The sequence below is a fragment of the Gymnodraco acuticeps genome, unplaced genomic scaffold (assembly GCF_902827175.1).
Source record: "Gymnodraco acuticeps unplaced genomic scaffold, fGymAcu1.1, whole genome shotgun sequence".
NCBI classification, from domain to species: Eukaryota; Metazoa; Chordata; class Actinopteri; order Perciformes; family Bathydraconidae; genus Gymnodraco; species Gymnodraco acuticeps.
The window spans coordinates 844,456-865,173 of record NW_022990214.1 but is presented as its reverse complement, the minus strand read 5'-3'; the positions used below and the strand labels follow the sequence as shown (position 1 = coordinate 865,173).

General features: G+C 41.9%; 2 protein-coding genes across 4 annotated transcripts in view; one reads left to right on the top strand and one right to left on the bottom strand.

The window, feature by feature from the left end:
* The window catches only part of LOC117547702 (SCAN domain-containing protein 3-like), a 38,449-nt gene that overhangs the window by 5,424 nt on the left and 12,307 nt on the right, over window positions 1-20,718 (bottom strand). The gene's annotated exons all lie outside the window — the stretch shown is intronic.
* Window positions 18,587-20,718, top strand: part of wu:fa11c10 (protein FAM110B) — a 60,858-nt gene continuing 58,726 nt past the window's right edge. For all 3 annotated transcript variants that reach the window (XM_034218513.1, XM_034218511.1, XM_034218512.1), the window contains exon 1: window positions 18,587-18,740. The gene's annotated coding sequence lies outside the window, so the exon portion shown is untranslated. The remainder of the gene's footprint in view (window positions 18,741-20,718) is intronic.

Sequence of the window (20,718 nt, the reverse complement as noted above, 5' to 3'; positions counted from 1 at the left end):
TGCGGTCCTGTGTCCTGGATCGCGAGCGCTGATATCCTCGTGGATTCATCTTCCTATTATACACACATGCATTTCCAAACATTTGGACTACCTATGTTGCAAATGTATTATCTTTTCAATTTACACACGGCATCTATTGCACATCTGTCCGTCCTGGGAGAGGGATCCCTCCTCTGATGCTCTCCCTGAGGTTTCTCCCATTTTTCCCTTTAAACTGTGGGTTTTCTCCGGAAGTTTTTCCTTGTACGATGTGAGGGTCTAAGGACAGAGGGTGTCGTATTGTCATACTGATATTCTGTACACACTGTGAAGACCACTGAGACAAATGTAACATTTGTGATATTGGGCTATATAAATAAACATTGATTGATTGATGCATGAACTCAACATATTGTAAACATTAGCCCATACATGGAGACTAATTGTTTACATAATCAGCTGCACAGTTTGAAGCCTGTTTCCCTTTATACTGATTATGCTTCTCTACAGGGTTAAGATGTGTTTATTTCATGCTTTGTTTTAGTGTTACAGCTTGACATCTTGTTTACTAAAGAGAGAAACACATAAGTGGGAATAATAATAATGCTAGCATAATGCATGATTAGAAAAGCTTAATTCTGTCAAATGCTGCATTACTAATGCACTTGAGCCAAGTCTGATTTGTACAGAAGGCTATGAAAAATTACTAATTTACCTCAGTAAGCATATGTTCATAGTTTCAATCGCTAGGTCAAAGTGTTTTTCAATTCATCATTATGTTTGTGTAAATGACAGTAAAATAGATGATAGGGTATTCCTAGGACTGGGCTACCTTGATAAGGGACAAGACACAATTACCATGGTGGCGCTGTCCAGCGTTTGGTTGAGACTAGGGATGCATACCGGTATCCGGTATTACCGGTTACTGGTGGTTACGGTATACCGTACCGAAATCAGATCCGGTTTCGATACTTTTTTTTTTTTAAAATACATTTTAAAAGTGAGTCCGTGGCCTGTGATGGCGGGGTGTTATAAATTAGATTGCATAATCGTTTTTCTTCATATTTTATGTATTTTTCATTGTTTGTTCAATACTAGAAAGGTAAAAGTCCCACAAATGAACTGTGATGGGATTTGTTTTCTCTCACCAGTGAAGGTAAATGTTGATTTTAAAGATGAGATTTGTTTGTTTGTGCAATGCCGAGATCTCATTACCATTATTCTATTATGTATTTGTTCTCTAGTCGAATCTCAGGTTTAACATTAATTATAACGGTGCTATAACGGTCTGTTTACATTGACAAGATGTGCTATTCACGCGGCACACCTGATGGCGGGTGTTATAAAAGATATTCCATAATCGGTTTTCTTCATATTTTTTATGTATTTTTCATTGTTTGTTCAATACTAAAAGGTCCAAGAAGTCCCACAATTGAATTTAATATTCATTTGACATGTTAACTATATCGTAAAGCGCTTCATGGGAGTAATTGTGGGATGATACATTTTCAAAGTATCACGATATGTATCGGTTGAGTATCGGTATCGTTCAGTGGTATCGGTATCGTAAAAAAGTCAACGATATGCATCCCTAGTTGAGCCTACTGAAAGCCTAAATAACTTTTCCTCAAAGTACATTTTGTTTTAAGCGTGTGTTTCGCTAATCAAAATTAGCATCCCAATTTGTATTACAGCACTACTGTAGCATTAGCTAGCGGTGCGTATGGCTACGCTTCCCTGCAGTCTCTGGATTTCCTTGCTCTCACTGAGACGTGGATTACTCCATCCAACACATCCACCCCAGCAGCTCTGTCCACAGCATATTCCTTCTCCCATACACCCAGACCCACTGGCAGAGGAGGTGGCACTGGTCTCCTGCTCTCACCCAAATGGAGCTTTTCCCTCTTCAAGTTACCTAACTTCACTCCTTCCACCTTTGAATTCCATGCCGTCACAGTAACCCATCCTATACAATTAACCATTGTTGTTCTCTACCGTCCACCAGGCGCCTTGGGGGACTTCTTGGAGGAATTAGATCATCTCCTCTCACACATCCCTGAAACTGGCCCTCCCGCTGTACTTCTCGGAGACTTCAACCTCCAGACAGGGAAGATAGACGAACTAACATCTCTGTTAACCGCCTTTGCTTTCTCACTGTCTCCGTCCCCACCAACTCATAAAGCTGGCAATGTCCTTGATCTCATATTCTCAAGGAACTGTACTACTTCTAACCTCTCTGTAAACCCGCTCCACACATCCGATCACTTCTTCATTTCATTCTCTCTACCCCTTTCCAAACATAACAAATTAATCTCTTCTCATCCTGCACCTGTCCGCCGTAACATTCGTTCCCTCTCCCCCTCTACCTCATTGGTGCTCTCAGCCCTCCCTTCCTCGGACTCGTTCCAACTACTACCTCCAAACTCTGCTGCAGAAACTCTCCTCTCTCCTCTCTACTCTCTCATCCTCTCTGGACTCTCTCTGTCCTCTCACATCTCGGCAGGCTCGTCAGTCTCCTCCTCCCTGGCTAAATGATGCACTGCGTGCTAATAGAACCGTCCTTCGGGCAGCAGAGCGGAAATGGTGGAAATCAAAAGACCGTGACGACCTCCTAACCTATCAGGCTCTCCTCTCCTCTTTCTCTGCTTCGATCTCTCAGGCAAAAAGCACTTTCTTTCAAGATAAGATCCAATCTTCCTATTCCAATCCCAAAAAACTATTTTCCATCTTCTCCTCCCTCCTGGACCCTCCCAAAGCCCCTTACCCCTCCTCACTTCTGTCAAGTGACTTTGTTAACCACTTTGAAAAAAAGGTTGATGATATTCGCTCCTCTTTTTCTGACTCACCTCTACTCACCGCTGGGTCACCAGACCCTCCTTTCACCCACACACTGACCTCCTTTTCCCCTCTCTCTCCAAGTGAGGTTCTTACCCTCATTACCTCTGCCCACCCTACCACCTGTCCTCTGGACCCTATCCCTTCAAACCTCCTTCAGACTATCGCTCCTGATATTCTACCGTTTCTCACCCATTTCATCAACACTTCTCTAACTTCTGGTCACTTTCCAAACAGTCTCAAGGAGGCAAGAGTAAACCCTCTCCTAAAGAAACCCACTCTCAAGCCGTCTGATGTTATAAACTACAGGCCTGTCTCTCTCCTCCCGTTCCTGTCTAAAACACTTGAACGCGCTGTCTTTAAACAACTCTCCTGCTATCTCCATCAGAACAACCTTCTGGATCCGCACCAGTCTGGTTTCAAGGCAGGTCACTCCACAGAAACTGCCCTCCTTACTGTCACTGAGGAACTGCACACTGCTAAAGCAGCCTCCCTCTCCTCTGTCATCATCCTTTTGGACCTGTCTGCTGCATTCGACACGGTGAACCATCAGATCCTCCTTCGCACTCTCCAAGAACTTGGAATTTCAGGCTCTGCACTTTCCCTCCTCACCTCATACCTCAAAGACCGCACCTACAGGGTTACTTGGAGAGGGTCCGAGTCCGACCCTTGTCAATTAACTACAGGGGTCCCTCAGGGCTCTGTTCTTGGTCCCCTCCTCTTCTCCTTGTACACAAACTCGTTCGGATCAGTCATTAGCCCGCATGGTTTTTCATACCACTGCTACGCTGACGACACCCAATTAATTCTGTCCTTTCCCCGCTCAGAGACCCAGGTCGTCGCACGCATCTCTGCTTGTCTAGCTGACATCTCTCAGTGGATGTCTGATCATCACCTCAAGCTCAATCTTGACAAGACTGAACTGCTTTTCCTTCTGGGAAAAGATTGTCCCACTCTTGACCTAACAATCAACATTGGTACCTCTGTTGTTTCCCCGACTCAGACTGCAAGGAATCTGGGTGTGACCCTAGATAACAACCTGTCCTTCACTGCAAACATCGCTGCTACAACCCGCTGCTGCAGATACACGCTTTACAACATCAGGAGGATGCGTCCCCAGCTGACCCAGAAAGCGACGCAGGTTCTGGTCCAGGCTCTCATCATCTCACGCCTAGACTACTGCAACTCCCTCCTGGCTGGTCTACCTGCATGTGCCATCCGACCTCTGCAGCTCATCCAGAATGCAGGTGCTCGCCTGGTCTTCAACCTTCCTAAATTCTCCCACACCACGCCGCTCCTCCGCTGCCTTCACTGGCTTCCGATAACTGCTAGAATCCACTTCAAGACAATGGTACTTGCGTACCATGCTACGAATGGATCTGGCCCTTCCTACATCCAGGACATGGTTAAACCGTACACCCCAGCACGTGCACTCCGCTCTGCATCAACCAAACGGCTCGCTGCACCCTCGCTGCGAAGGGGACCCAAGTTCCCATCAGCAGAAACACGTGGGTTTGCTATCCTGGCTCCAAAATGGTGGAATGAGCTCCCCATTGACATCAGGACAGCAGATAGCTTACACACCTTCCGGCGCAGACTGAAAATTCATCTCTTTCAACTCCACTTCGAGCGATAGAACTATTAACAAAGCACTTATATACTAATAAAGGGCTGGCTTATCTAAAGCCAGTTGAGTAGCACTTGAAATGTTTTTGCTCTATGAAGCCTGATGTATTTATATTAGGGCTGTCAAGTTAACGCGTTAATAACGCGTTAACGCAAAAAAAATTAACGCCACTAATTATTTTAACGCGATTAACGAATGTGTATTTTTTTTCCTCGGCCGCCCCGTAGTTTCAGAGCGCATCGAGTTTAAAATACCATCTACAAGCTGATGCTGACAGCCCCGCTCCTGCCGTCCGCTTGTGGCAGACCACACTTCCACGCTCACCGGCAGGCACCGACTGGTTGTTGGGAGGACCGGGAGGGTGTGTGTATGTGTGGCCCGAGCGAGCGAGAGAGAGACCTTACGTGCATTGTTGTTGTTAGCATCTGGTGCTAGCTAGCTGCGCTAACGGATATGGAGCTGTTTAAATGAAAACAGAGGAGCGACATTTCGCCACAACTGCGCCGAGCACTTGACTTTATGCAGGAAGCCAGACAGTGGGACATTGTACGAAAAGTCAGCACACTCAGCATGGATAGTGCGCAACATGATTGCAGCGTCCAGGCAGCTCCCGTTCGAGCATATGCCTTGAGTTGCACATAGCTCCAACGATCCATCACACACACACACACGCGCGCGCACGCACACCATTTGTATTGTATTATTGTATGAGAGAGGTTCCAGGTTGAATTGAGGCGAATATTTGTAATGTTCAGAGGTTGTTGTGTTTAATATTCATGAGGATATTTGTCATTGTTCAAATGATAATAAACATTAGCATAAAGCATATTTGTCCACTCATATGTGGATAAGAGTATTAAAAACTTGAAAAATATTCCTCTAAGGTACATTTAGAACAGATAAAAAATGTGCGATTAATTTGCGAATTAATCGCGATTAACTATGGACAATCATGCGATTAATCGCGATTAAATATTTTAATCGACTGACAGCCCTAATTTATATGATTCTGTTTTCTTCAAGTTTGTATTTTGTTGGTCGAACGCACTTATTGTAAGTCGCTTTGGATAAAAGCGTCAGCTAAATGCAATGCAATGTAAATGTAATGTATGGTGCCCAGCCAGCCTGTGTCTGGCAACAAGAAGGCGATGGAGAAATTGCTAATTTAAAGCCCTCCAAACAGCAGTCCACAAATCAATAGGGGAGGATATGGTGACATCTCTGCTGCTGATGCTGATAACGCTTTTTGCAGAGAGACCACAAACATAACTGAGGGTGAGATAATTGTCAACAATCAACAGTTTTATCTTGATTGTGAGAGCTGGACAGATTTTAGCGCCTTTTGTTTTCCGAAATGAAATCTTCCGGTGTTTTGAGCAGCGCAAAAAACATTCCCTTTGTCCGTATTATATTTGAGTGGAAATGGAAGTGGAAATATTAAACTCTTGAAACCAGAACTGTCTGCATGGTTAGATTCAGCAAGAAGTAGGTGAGAGCTTGTCTGGAACATCCACATCGAAGGAAGACACAGAGATGTGTGTTCCTGGCTATAATTGCTATTTTGTTTTTGAGTTGTAATGATATCCTTAAGTAAAATGTGTTTTTCTACCCAGTAAATAACAGGCACCACGTGTGCATGTTCATGTCTTAGTGGTTGTGTAGAAACGTGTTGACTTTATTATGAGCTCATGGAAGACCTGAATGTGGTTATCTGCCTGTTTTATATGTCAGATTCTCAGTTTTTCTCACATTCCAGCGAGTGGAGGTAACACAGCTGTAGTACACTAGCATTATAAAACCCAGAGGCACGCTGTGGTTTGCTCTGCCTGAAGTCTTGTGTGCAGCTCGGGACGTCGCTCTGTCCGCAACTCACGTTTTAACTGCAGCGCCAAGGCAGAGCAGACATCCAGACTTCACCCCAGCGTGTTTCTCTCACTGTTTTCCCTCGTTCTACCGTCAGTTTTATGACATTTTCTCCACTCTGTGTAATCACTGGTTTAATGTTGCCTTACAGTGATCATTCACTCACTGTTACACCTCAACACTCACAGTGAGGTAGCATTCCTGTAACAATAGAGATACATCTTAATGATCTCACTTGTTGATGTATGAGGTGTCAAGTAAACACAAACAGAGCAGCATCCAGGAAAAGAAAAATGGAAGTAATGTTTACAACTCACATAAAATAAACACACAAGGTGGGGGGGTTTCTGTTTGTTTCGCAAGTATGAGTGGGGATGCAACATTATTTGATGACCATTTTTCATCAACTTCGTTTTTCTTTAATTAATGTACTGTAGGCCTATTCAGTGTCGTTTTTATATGTACAAAAGTGGTGGGGCACAAACAACAGATGTTTATATATAAGCTTCTGGTGCTTTTTTAAACACGTAAACAAATAGCTGTAGGATATCCATGGTTCCGATAGAGAGAGAGAGGGGGGGGGGAGTGTCAAATGACATACTGTCGGAAGCCTTGAATGAAGAGCACGGAGCAACACTGAGCGCATACATTTACGTATACAGCGTGGGGATGTCATATTGTAATGCACCTTAGTACATGGAGTAAAGGGCACAATCACAAAGCAATACTTAACAATAACAACAACAACCGTAATGCTTCAGCATTAAAACAACATAGACTGTAAAAATAAGGAAAACACAGACACTCATCACCGAGCTCACAATATCAATCGATCCAGCAGAGCAATAGCCTATAGGCCTATGGTCAACCTCATTCCTTTTCTTCCCGTTTGACTGATTTGAATCGCTATACGCTGCTCTCTCTCGTCTCCTCTTCACAACTACACTTTTCGCGGCACACATACTTGCAGCCAATCAGCTCTGAATTATGAGATGACGTTTTGGTGGGGTTGCCAGCACTTTGCCCCACTTGTGATTATTTGTTTGCCGCACACATTGAATACAAATAGACTCCGAGCATGCGCAGTGTAGTTTTTACAGTACCCATTCGTTTTGACAGCAGAGAGAGGCAGGGGCGGCGCCAGGGGGGAGCTAGGGGGTGCTGAAGCACCCCCCAGGATTGCCTAAGCACCCCCTAAGCACCCCCAACAAATATGTGTTTTTTTTTTTTTTTCAAAAATTATTATTATTTTTATTAAATTAAATCAGAAAAATTATTGATTACATCAATGCAAATGTGAAACAAACAAATGTTTGACCAAAAACATAAAGCCAACACAGGTGATATGATTAGGCCAATGGCCAGCACCCATTAGATTTTTGACCTACCCATAGGCTAAATTACTTTGTGACACTTGAGTGACTTCCTGTTAGCTGGAGCCCCACATTATTTGCTAACAGCAAAGTGACAAATGGATCGTTTTTTAGTCCTTAAACGTCCACATGTGGACACTCAATCAAAACCAACTGAAAGCGAGAGGGATTCTGCACATAATAGGCCTCGTGAGTACAAGTAGCTTACTTCTGGGTCTCTGTGTTTCATTCAAGCTCTGCTCTGTGTGTGTGTGGCACGAGCCATTTTGTGTGCGTGCGCAAGCGAGCGAGAGAGAGAGAGCTCGCGCACCGGTGGGTATCTACCGGAGATCGTTGTGGTTAACATCTGGTGCTAGCTATCCAAGCTAACGGATATAAGGAGCTTTTTCAACAACAAGGTGGAGGGAGAACTATCTCCTGTCAGACGGAGAGTCTCAGATAACCTCAGCTCAGGTGAAGTAAAGGACTCTCAGTGTTTAGATAGTTAACTTTAGTCTAGTTATCTCAGTGGGTCTCAAAAACGGTTTGTTTTAAAAGGGGAGTGATTTGTAAAATATCTATAAAGAAATAGAAAATCTGTTTACAGTTCTGTTTCATATGTATGTTGAGAGATACAGTATATCCATAGGTCTCTTCATTTTGCTCTCAAAGTGCACCAGATTGATGCTTTTAACTTCAATATTTTAAAAAAAATCGACTAGAGAAGGTGAGGACCCTCCTAGAGGAGGTGAAGTCCACACACCACGTAAAAATAGCACTTTACTCCTGCTTACACCTATATGCCGTGAGCTGATTACTATGGAGTCAGATTTGGGTCAATATTCTAGCGCGTAAAACAAGCTACTCACGAGCGGAAAATGTGCTTTTACACGCGCATAAAATGACCCTCGCGCGCAGATTAAACCCCCGCGAGCGGCTCTGCGCCCGCGAGAGGCTCTGCGCTCGCTCGCGAGAGAGACAGCCCTCTTGCTCGCTCGCGGGAGTATCAGCCTCGCGGAGTCTGTCTACGCGCGCGTGAAAAGTTTCTGGCACTTTGGGGCGGAGCCACTTGACTTTGATTGACAGCTGCCAGGAAACCCGGAGTTGCCAGGTTTGATAAATGCCTGAACTACCAAGAGCCGAGGAGTGACGGCAGCAAAATCAGTTGGACGAGATTGAATGGTAAAGTTGTCCATAAAAAACTATTATATTCGTAAAGTGTAAAGCTAATATATATATATATATATATATATATATATATATATATATAAATTAATTTGATATAAAACAATATATTTTTGAGTGGGCTGTATCTGTCGAAAATTGCTAGCTACTGTCTGCTGTACACTCTTAGAAGGGATGTGTAAAAAATGACACAACATGTGTTGAATTTCAACACACCTACAGAGTGTGCTCAGGGACAAGTGTTGTGTTTATTTATGTGTAAATCATTTTTACACACAAAATGTGTTACATGCCCCTAACACACAATGTGCACATTTGACACATTGTGTGTCATAAATGTGTAACCAAGATGAACACACTCATTTGTTATTTCTGCACATTTTGTGTTATATTTCTTTAACCAGAATTAACATTTGATTGTGTTATATCTGCACATTGTGTGTCAATGACGATTACTGGAAGTACCAGGTGGTGGATATGGTTTTTATTCAAAAAATCGAATGCAAGAATACATTCATTGGACATTTATTTACAAGGATTTCATTAGCACAATATGTCATTAAGAAAATAATTGTTAACATTTAAAAATATTAATATTTTTCTAATTCATCAAATGTTGACAGAATAGATAATTCATAAAATCACACCTAAAAACCTTATACCTTGGTTAAAACAAACTTAATCTTCAGCAAACTATTGTTGTAAATGACTTTCAGCTGAGGGAATATAGTGATGAGATTCTTCACAAGGACCACCTTTTCAGTGTTGGATGGATAATTAAGGATACAAATGAATGACAAGTGAGCTATTTATTTTTTATTTTTCAAAAATAATACAACAGTTCTAGCATACAAATATTACAAATGCGTGATAATAAAGCAATTGGTTATAAAGAATGTCCTTTTGTATCAAGCAAATAAAAAAACAATTTTTACAACCAATTATATTTATATATATATATATATATATATATATATATATATATATGCAATTTTCGACAGATACAGCCCACTCAAAAATATATTGTTTTATATAAAATTATATATATTATTATATATATATATATTAGCTGTACACTTTACGAGTATAATAGTTTTTTATGGACAACTTTACCATTCAATCTCGTCCAACTGATTTTGCTGCCGTCACTCCTCGGCTCTTGGTAGTTCAGGCATTTATCAAACCTGGCAACTCCGGGTTTCCTGGCAGCTGTCAATCAAAGTCCAGTGGCTCCGCCCCAAAGTGCCAGAAACTTTTCACGCGCGCGTAGACAGACTCCGCGAGGCTGATACTCTCGCTCGCGAGCGTAGAGCCTCTCGCGGGCGCAGAGCCGCTCGCGGGGGTTTAATCTGCGCGCGAGGGTCATTTTATGCGCGTGTAAAAGCACATTTTCCGCTCGTGAGTAGCTTGTTTTACGCGCTAGAATATTGACCCAAATCTGACTCCATACTATGGAGTCCCCACATCGCTCTACACGGCTCAATAGGTACAGTCAGCTGGGTACAGTGTAGACACTAATTAGAAGAACACAGCAATGTAGAGACAAATCAGATGACTAAACATGATCTTAAAATATATTTTTTGCATATTTTTGGAATAATTATTTGAATTACTTTCTGCTGACACTAGGTGGGGCTGTTATGTTCATTTCCTTATTTTATTATATTATTTTTTTGGAGGAAGTGAAATATTGTCTCATGTTGACATTTTTAATGTAGTGTATTCAAACCCCCCATTCAGTACAATACAATTATAAAAAAACTGTTTCCAGGAAAACTTCTTCACACACAAGGCAAAAATAATCTCATCACGTAAATTCCAATAACAAGTCAACATGACTTGATGTGTTATTTTTTAACTCGATTCCACTTCCATAAATAGTATTTTGAAGGAGACGTTGATGAGAAGTGAAGGATAACGTTGGATGAGTCAGGCGGAGGACTTTGGAGAGTAGAGCTGTCAGTGGAGATGGAGCACCTGAATCCAGGCCAGGCCTTTCTCCAGCAGCATCACAGACTCTGAATCGCAGGAAGCAAGGCGTAAAAATAGCTTTACGGTCTCATGCCTGATGTAGAGAGAGGATAAAAACAATACAAATCAACATCTATGGTCATAGCAAGAAGGAAACGATATGTGTCCGGAAAAGAAGCCGGATGGACATTGTACTCCATACTTTATTTTCAACATATACACTATTATGTAACTTTTCCAAATTGGCCATTGTTGTTGTTGTCTACTAGAAGCTTATATAAATATACTTGTGTCCACACATTTGAAGACACACCTTTGAAAACCTGGTTGTTTTGTATATTTTAGGGGAAGAATTTTTGTGATTAGTACTCTGGATCTTAGGTAATCGGAGAAACTATAGCTATGCAAACATTAGCGGTAGCCGAACAGCAACAGAGAAACTCTTTAAACATCAAACTGCTTCATTCAGTAATTTTGGTTTTTGCTTAAAATGACCGATACATAGTGGCAGAAAATATACATATATATATATATGCGTTTTAGTTTTTCTTCTGGAAGTACCTGTCCATTGTCTGGATAACTTTTGTGAAATAGAGTTAGGAGACTTGGCCCAAAGAGAGGAAAGTGCAATCACAACATAGGCAGTTGAGGAGGGGTGTGTTTCAATGTGACTTTCTGTTATTTCTATATTTTAAAAGGTGAAGTAACTTTTATTATGCTAAAATAGTGGTGCAATTATTATTAATACAAATACAAGTTTTAACTTGTACCTTTTAAACAGTATAGGTACATTGTTAAAAAAAAAAATGTAATGCTGTGTTTTTTTCAGGTGAACTCGCAACTGCTTCCAAGGAACTTCAGGAGAAGTCGTGTTTATGCTGGCCTCCTCCCAAACAATTCTGCGAAAAAAGGAACCCCATGTTTACTTGAATGACTTCCCTTTGTTTGCAGACACTTGACATTTGCTTTTCTATTGGAAGTGCATTCTAGAGAATACTCATTTATTTTAAACAGACAGTGATATATTTTATTTGTTTAAATAATATAAGCACGTTTTTTACTGGAACTGGGACGAAGATTTTATGATAGGAATCTCTGCCTCCTGAAGAACATTTGTTTATGTTGTTAGCATCACATTTTGAGCTGCTCTATATGTGATATTACCAATGGATAACATGGCTTTTTATCATGTGAATGGTGCTGCTTGCGATGATGAAACACAGAGAATTATAAATAGCTCTGAGACTTTTAGCGTTTTTTCATCTGCCTTTCCTGCCAGTAAACCAATATCTCAAAAACGACTGTATGGATGGATTGTATAATGCTGTATTAAGGGTTATATTTGGAGAAAATACGGGAAACTGCCCAGTTTGAGCTCACAATGCATCATTTTTCAATTCCAATCTCATTTCAGTGAGAGCTAGGGACGAACTGGGCAAAAACTAGTGGAAGAATAGACATAACCAAGTCTGGATTACAAATTCAAGTTGCAAGTTTTTTCCATTTGTGAAGTTTTACTTGAACCACTTTACATTTCACTCTGAATTTTGCCATTCCCCTGCTCTATAATATATACATTTTAACCTCCAATGTCACTTATAGGCAATTCTGTTATTGGCATGAAATGTTGTATAGCGACTAGCTGGTGAACAGCTTGGTGGAGACCAAAAACAGAGCATAAAGCTGAGTGAATATTGGACCCCACCTGTTAAATGAATGCTAATGTTGTATCTGCTGAATGTGAAGTCAACCGTTGGCTAAATGATTCACTAAAACATTAGAGAGTGACTGAGTGTCTGTGTGATGCTGCCAAATACTCTGTTAGTGCAGGTGTAATATTTATACTGAATCCCACTCTCAAAGCATCATTACTGAGGAATCTTTATAAAGTATAATTCACAACTCATGTGCAATAATGATGCTGTAAAACCCTAACAGCTTTTTCATGTACTCCCCCCCTGCTTTACTATATTTTACACCCTTTGTAACCAAAAACAACCGCAGCGACGGATGACGTTGTGTCTTCCAGGGGCCCCTGAATGATTTCCTCCTCTCTGAAGTGCGGCGGTTCGACCGAGGGTCACAGTCTGAGCCTCATGAGCTTCCTCCTGCTTAACTGGAAGTCATTGAAAGGACAATGAGCCATCACAGGTGGGGCTGTAAACAACAGTCAGCCCGCTGTTTAACTGCTTTGTCATCCAATGTAAGGCTGTGGAAAATATGTTACTCTGTGGGGCAGCGTGTTATGCTACATAAGAAGGGAAACAGATATTTTTATGGATGTAATTACAAGCTTGCTGGCAAAAGAAACCAAACATTCATTGATAAGCAAAGTGCTCTGAGCGCTTTCACTTCATGAATAGTTGCTCTTCAAAGAGTTTGTGATTTTAAGGTGTAGGTGTGTGTTTTGATGCCCAATGCCGCAGGTAGCACATACACTGAACAAAAATATAAACGCAACACTTTTGTTTTTGCTCCCATTTTTCATGAGATGAACTCAAAGATCTAAAACATTTTCTATATACACAAAATAACCATTTCTCTCAAATATTGTTCACAAATCTGAAAGAATCTGTGATAGTGAGCACTTCTCCTTTGCCGAGATAATACATCCCACCTCACAGGTGTGGCATATCAAGATGCTGATTAGACAGCATGATTATTGCACAGGTGTGCCTTAGGCTGGCCACAATAAAAGGCCACTCTGAAAGGTGCATTTTTGCTTTATTTGGGGGGGTCTGGGGGGGGTCCGAAAACCAGGCAGTATCTGGTGTGAGGGGTAGGGTTAGGGGTAGGGTTAGGGTAATGTTGTGAATCGAGTGGCCCATGGTGGTGGTGGGGTTATGGTATGGGCAGGTGTATGTAATGGACGACGAACACAGGCCACTCGATTCACAACATTACCCGAACCCTAACCCTACCCCTACCCCTACCCCTACCCCTCACACCAGATACTGCCTGGTTTTCGGACCCCCCCAAATAAAGCAAAACTGCACGTTTCAGAGTGGCCTTTTATTGTGGCCAGCCTAAGGCACACCTGTGCAATAATCATGCTGTCTAATCAGCATCTTGATATGCCACACCTGTGAGGTGGCATGAATTATCTCGGCAAAGGAGAAGTGCTCACTATCACAGATTTTTTCAGATTTTTGAACAATATTTGAGAGAAATGGTTATTTTGTGTATATAAAAAATGTTTTAGATCTTTGAGTTTCTCATGAAAAATGGGAGCAAAAACAAAAGTGTTGCGTTTATATTTTTGTTCAGTATAAAAGAGATTATGCAGTTATGTAAGCAGATATATTAGGAGCTGCCAACCCTCACAGTATTTACGGTAGAAGAAAGTGCACGCCCCTACACTAGACTCTCACAGTCAGACACAAAGCTTTTTGTTTTGTGACAAGAAAAGTCAAAACTCACTTTGCCATGTCTTATTTCAGTCTACACTCCTGCTGCTGTCGCAGCTTCAGAAATATGAAAATGCCATTTCTGAGGCTTCGGCTCTAGCATTAAGCCTCTTAAGGCCCTGACACACCAGGCCGAAATCGGCCGTTTTCGCTAGTCGGAAGACGAAGCGTGTCCTGTCGCCCAAACTCAATTTGGTGTGTCCCGCACCGTCGGCCGTGGCACGCCTTATTTGGCCTTTCATGGCCGACGCACGTCGAGAGTGAAAATGGAACGCACACGCTATTTGTTGTTTGTTTAGATCACGCAGTCTGTTCTTATTCTCTGTCTTCCGGTTGTTGCCTCTTTTGAATGACAAATACACACTACCGCTGGTAAGGAGAGTTATTGCCACTCACGCATCCGCAGTTCGTACGTGCTCGGCTGAAGTCTTTGCGGTGTGTTCCAGTGCGACACATGGCCAAGACACAGGAGAACACGGCGACGCAACAGTCGGCGTCGGCGAGTTCTCTCGTGACTGCTTGGTGTGTCAGGGCCTTTACACACCAAACTGACACCAAAGAACACGTCCCAACGTTTCGTCGCCTCACGTCTCCTGTGTCTTGGCCATGTTTCACACTACAACACTCCGCAAAGACTTCAGCCGACGGCCAAGTTGCACATACGAACTGCGCATGCGTGATTGGCAATAACTCTCCTTACCAGCAGGCGGCAGTAGTGTGTATTCGTCATTCAAAAGAGGCAACAACCGGAAGACAGACTGCGTGATACACCGAGAGAAGAAGAACAGACTGCGTGATATAAACAAACATTTTCACTCTACAGCAAGAAGCTCATGGGGCTTTCCCGAACCTGTGTCGATAGCTGGAGTTAAATGAAATCTCAGATTTACCTTCTTAATAGTTTGTTTGGGTCCCTCACTTCCGTTTCGCTTCTCATGCACTGATTCGCTAAGCTGAACAGCCAATCAGAGTGATTTCTTTGGCCGACGGCCTCCCGATTCAACATGTTGAATCGGAAGGCGGCGGAAGGTCTCGGCACGGCCGAAAAGACACGACGGTGCAGTACACACCAATCTGAGTAGGGCGACACAACGCTCATCGACGGCCCGACATCTATCGACGCCGAAAATTGGCTTGGTGTGTAAGGAGCTTTACAGACAATGTTTACATATGTTTACAACAACAACTTTACCTACTTTGTATCTATTTCACTTCTTTTTGAGTCTGGTGTTTGGATTGAATACATGTTTTGTGTTTCCAGACATCTAAAGATGCCTCTAGTTGTCACTGCTGGGAGTTTCTTTTACCATTAACATGCAGCCAGCTTCATGCAGAAAACAAAGAAAAAGCAGTGTTGTTTACACATAATCTGTGTGTACGAGTGTATGGCTACATTTTTTAGCTAAATAATAGACTCAGAGTGTGTGTCATAATCTTACAACCATACCTGTTATGTTACATCCCTGTACACATCAGAAGCAGCTCAACGTCAAAGATAAGAAATCTGTTTCTGTCGAATTTAAAACTTGTTGGAGGTTTTATGTGAGTGGCCACATTCATTCAGCCAAAAAGAATTGTATTAAATGCAGTGCTTCTGTTTTTTTGTCTGGTTTTGATATATGACAGCTAAACAATAATCCAACAAACTGATCATCCAGGAAGAACAGCACTATGGGTAGAAATTCAGCTTCCCTATTCATTGCCTCTGCTGGCTTGGGGTTCCTGGAAAAAAAGTTGAATCCGGCTTGAATTGGTTTGATTGCAATGCAACTCTGTCAAGCTGCCCATGACTTTACAATTTATTATGCAATTGTTTCAGACTTGGATAGATACTAAATTGCTATTGCAGGCACAGGCAGGCCAAAGGTCCAAAGTATCACGGTTTCACCTACAACATATTGCTTAAAGAGGCACATACCAACTAAGAAACAGTATTACCACAAAGAGGCATTAAAGGACTACAAAGAGACTCTAAGAAATGTTAGGGAATAATTTGCTTAGGTATTCAACCTTCGACCCAGTTAATCGTTTTCTCTTTACTGTCTCTTTTCCCACGGCATAGGTCTACGGCCTTGGGTATTGCTGCTATCACTCTTAAGGAGGGGCAACTTGGGCACATTGTTGTTGCCAGTCTATGACAGAGCACAAGCCGCCTTGAGGTCGTTTACTGTTCAGGAACGTAGCTTCCCTGGCGCACATTCTTTCCTATGGACAAGAGCTCTAGTTAGATTCAGGGTCCATCATTGTTTGGTCTCACTGATAAAGAATGTTGATTATTACACTCCAAACTAGTTAAAACCTTGAGCTGCAGAAGAGTTCTTCAGAATTGGTTTGGCAACCGCTGTGTCAACTCGTGACACACCACCTGTCTTGTCAATTCTCCGGCCGTAGCTCCAAATAAACCATCAGTGTTTGCCATCAAAGCTCCAGCTCTCCTCGTGCCTCTCTGAGTCCTGACTCTCCATTGCTACAGAAGTTTCCCCCACAAGAAACAGGGACGAACTCTAAATCACTTCAAAAAACGGAGGAAAACACCCACAAAATGACCACAAAGACCAGCAAAACTACAACAAAAAGAGGCTATACGAGAGTCTGTGTGTCTTGCTCTTATGTAGAGGAAGTTGTGGGGCCCCTTTGCATGTCTGTGCCCAGGGGCCCATCGTCTCATAATCTACCCATTGTTGCACATAAAAAACATGTATGCCACTGTGATTACTTTCCAGAATTGTAAAATCCTTCCTCACAAGCCACTGAGCAATGTTCTGTGTCGGCTAATGCTTCACATCACGGGTCTATTACTCAAACAGGCCTTCCTGGATTGCACTCATTGGTTGTTTGTGGAAGATGCATAAGTCTGAAGGCAGTTTAGACACCAAAACACTGCACAAAGTTTTTAGTGGTTGACATTGCTTTGCATTGAGACAGGTTATATTATTTTGGCTGACAATAATGTGTTTTCTCCACCAGAAGCCCCACTGTGCCAACACAGTGGTCCCATTCATACCAAATGAGGGGGCTGAGATATCTTCCCTTTAAAGTGTTACGCACCGTGATGGGCCGCAGAGAGCCATGTAAACCAACTGTAAAATGTGTGCATTTTGTTGGGTTGATGTGCCAAACTCACAAGTACAAACATCTAACAAGGTGCGCGAGTACAGATTTGTTTGCCAAACATTTAAATGGATGTACTACTACTTAAATTCAAAGTATATTGGGCTCCAGGAAAGGAAAGATGATTCTGAATCGCTAATACTTTCTCTCTCTTTTCCCTTATTCCTTTGGGTCAGATGCTTTACTGTTCTTTTTACATAAACTGAACTAAACTCCTGCCTCTCGCATGAATACTTGTCTCTTGGATCCACAGAAACTAAACACCCGCAGTTATAATGTGATTGTGCTATGATTGTCTCACAAACGGCTCTTGGCTGCGCTTTTATGTGAGGCGAGTATTACTCATTTTGTATCACTCTCACTCTTATCAGCACTCATCCAGACATTTAGCCTCCCCTCTTTAATTCTACGTGCAGAGGAAAACAATGATGGTCCTCATGGGAACAGCGTGGTAAGTGCATCCTCCTCTGCACGCATGTGGAGAAAGAGGAGCAAACACACTCCTCTCTCCTTAGAGCTGAAGTCATCGCAAATGAGTTAATTAAAACAAGTTGTTGCCAAAACATTAGATCATACCCCCGGCTTGTTTTGTCATTAACTGAACCCCCAAGCTCCTCCGCTGGCCCCCTCTCTTTTGGAAAGGGTAACATGAAGGAGGCAGAACATGCCAGTAGAGCTGTAATCTTACAACTTTCCATCATATCATCAGCTCTAGAAAGTTTTAGATGTTTTTAATTTTAGGATAAGAAATGTTGTAGGCTTATTTTTTTCTAAAATTACATAAATGAATAATGTTCTTATTAGGGCTGGTTATAATACTTAAAATGAATTGATAATGCAGTGATAAAACCAACTGAGGGCAGCACCTCTGAAGCACAAGGGAAAGGCCTTTTCAACGTTCAACCTTTGTCATTTTGCATTATGTTCATGCTTATATTCTCGCGAGAAGACGTGGTTGCCAAGGTACCTAGCACGCAGCGTCCTCCAAAATCTGTAAATGGCCCAGGCTGACCAATGAGGTTCAACCCGACCGTACCACAATGGGGACCATTTTAGGGGTGCGCTAAATCTCTTTCGTAAATAAACTAAAATGTAATGGGAATTTAACATTTCAGAATCAATTAATATACAACGTCTCAAAAGCATTGATTCATGACTCATTTTAAAGGTTGTTCTGCGATTCATAAGCGTACATTACAAAGTCCAGCTTTGTTTTACAGCGCTGGAACTCTTTTATGGTATCAGCCGCGCGAAGATTGAAAGTGTCTGTGAAAGTGGACACCTTCTGTCGTTGGTATAATAGTCAATACAACCGTTTAAATTAAAAAGTCTGTAGCTAGAATGAACTGCTTCGACACTTCTCATAAGAACAATAAACATTCCATCTTCCAAAAAGAGCTGTAGACACGGGTAAGTACGTTTTTCTTAATAACAAGTGGTCACATGGGAAAATGTGCGTGTTGTTGTAAGCTAACATTAGCATAATAAACGTAAACTGCATGGAAATTGGTATGAAGTCACCACGATGCCCCTTGCAGTTAAATATGTATTTAAAATACAACGTTATCTTCGAGGACGGACAAAATAGTTTTGGGATTTTGTGTCAACGTAACGTTTCAAATGCAATAATCTTTCCACTTAGTACCAAAGGGAACTACCAATGGTTCATTGTTGCACGTTTTACACCATGGCTATTTGCATGAGCTGCCTTTTGTAGGGTAGAGAATCATACCATTTCTGTAGTGCTGCTGCATTTGGCCCGCAGTGGGTGCGTAATCTTTTAGAGATCACCTCAGTCTCAGATAGCAGAAGTGACTTTGCTGGGGAGGAGATGTTGGGAAACAGGCTGTGATTCCCAGAAGAATTGTGAGGTACCATGATGCCTGTTTCATAAGAAGAGGAAGTCCATCTGAGTGTCTGGTTTAAAGGTCACACAAGGCTGTTTGGCTGTTAATGTATTAACACCCGGGGAGGAGAGCTGTTTCTCTCTCCATCAGAGGAGGAGGTTAAAGCCATAGATGTGTTGTTGAATCATAAGCCTAGTTGCCCTCTCTTTGAATCAGCAAGTTGAACTCGAGGTCATCTTGGTGCCTGTCTTTTGCATGGAAGTAGAGTTAGATTTGAATGTTTGGTTGAATCCCATGTTTTCTTAACAAAACAGCCCACACATATCTGACTGGTTTGGCCTATTCCACAGAAAAAGTTTGTTTTTCATAATATGACCCATTTTAAATGAAATATAACGTGAGAAGCGGAGATGTATGTTGGCTTAATAATTGGCTAATTTCGACCTCCAAAAGCTGTTCAGTGTTCACCTTGGGCAATGACAACAACCACAGCACCTTGTAATTTCCATTCTTAATCATTCCCAGACCAGGAATGTGCATCCTGCAGTCTACAGCAGTTGGTTTGCTTGTCAGCGTGGAGTCTTTTTTTTTATGGGCCGATTGAGCCCCTCTGTGAGAGAGCATTCATCTTGAGAAAAACAAGAAAAAACAGTCGGCATACCCTGTTTCTGTTACTCTGTTTAAATGGGAAAAGCATACTTCCCAATGTTAATAACAGAGCAGGGACAGGGTGCTTGTAGCGTTTGTGCAGAAACTGCAGACTGTTTTTCACATTTGTCTTCTGAAGAATCCGCAGAGACTTTGTTTCCTTCATTTAGAGAAGGGGAAACATCAATGTGATGAAGAGTAGTGGGTTGCTGATGTCTGGAAATAAGTTTATGGGGGTTTTAACCAAAGACATGGGCCCACCACAGCCCACTAGTGTCCTGTCCAGGGGATGTGCTTTTACATCAGTGGTATCAAAGCAGGAGATGGGCTTATGTAATGCATTCGAAAGATGTTGGCTTCTCCAATGGTAGCAGAGCCTTTTGTTTTATTCAGGGGCTTACATTAGCTTGATCAGCAGCTTCGCAATGCCAGTGGGCAAAACCCTTTTTAGACTTGTGCTCAACTGTACTGCAGAACTGGAGTTTTAAAGGAACCAACATGTTTTCTTTTCATTTTGAACTTTTTAAAATGAGATAGACCTTCAGTAATTGGAAATGTTTTTGCGTTGTTTACAACAGTTTTGCCTCCACCTGAATAGCTGTGTCTTTCTGACAGAGCTAGAGCTGAAACAAGAAGTGGATTATTACGTATGGAGTCATGTTCATGGAACAATGCCACTTTTGCTTCCAGATTCTCCAGATTTGCTGCTTTTCTGATTCGACACACTATTAAACAAAATATTTTTGGTATTGTTAAAAGGCATATACAAGACCTTTTTTAAAGGCATGATATTTGGCACTAATGACAGGCCGTTTTCAATATTCATTTTATAGACTTAACAACACACTTAAAAAAATAAACTATTTAGCAGATTAATCTATAATTCAAACAGT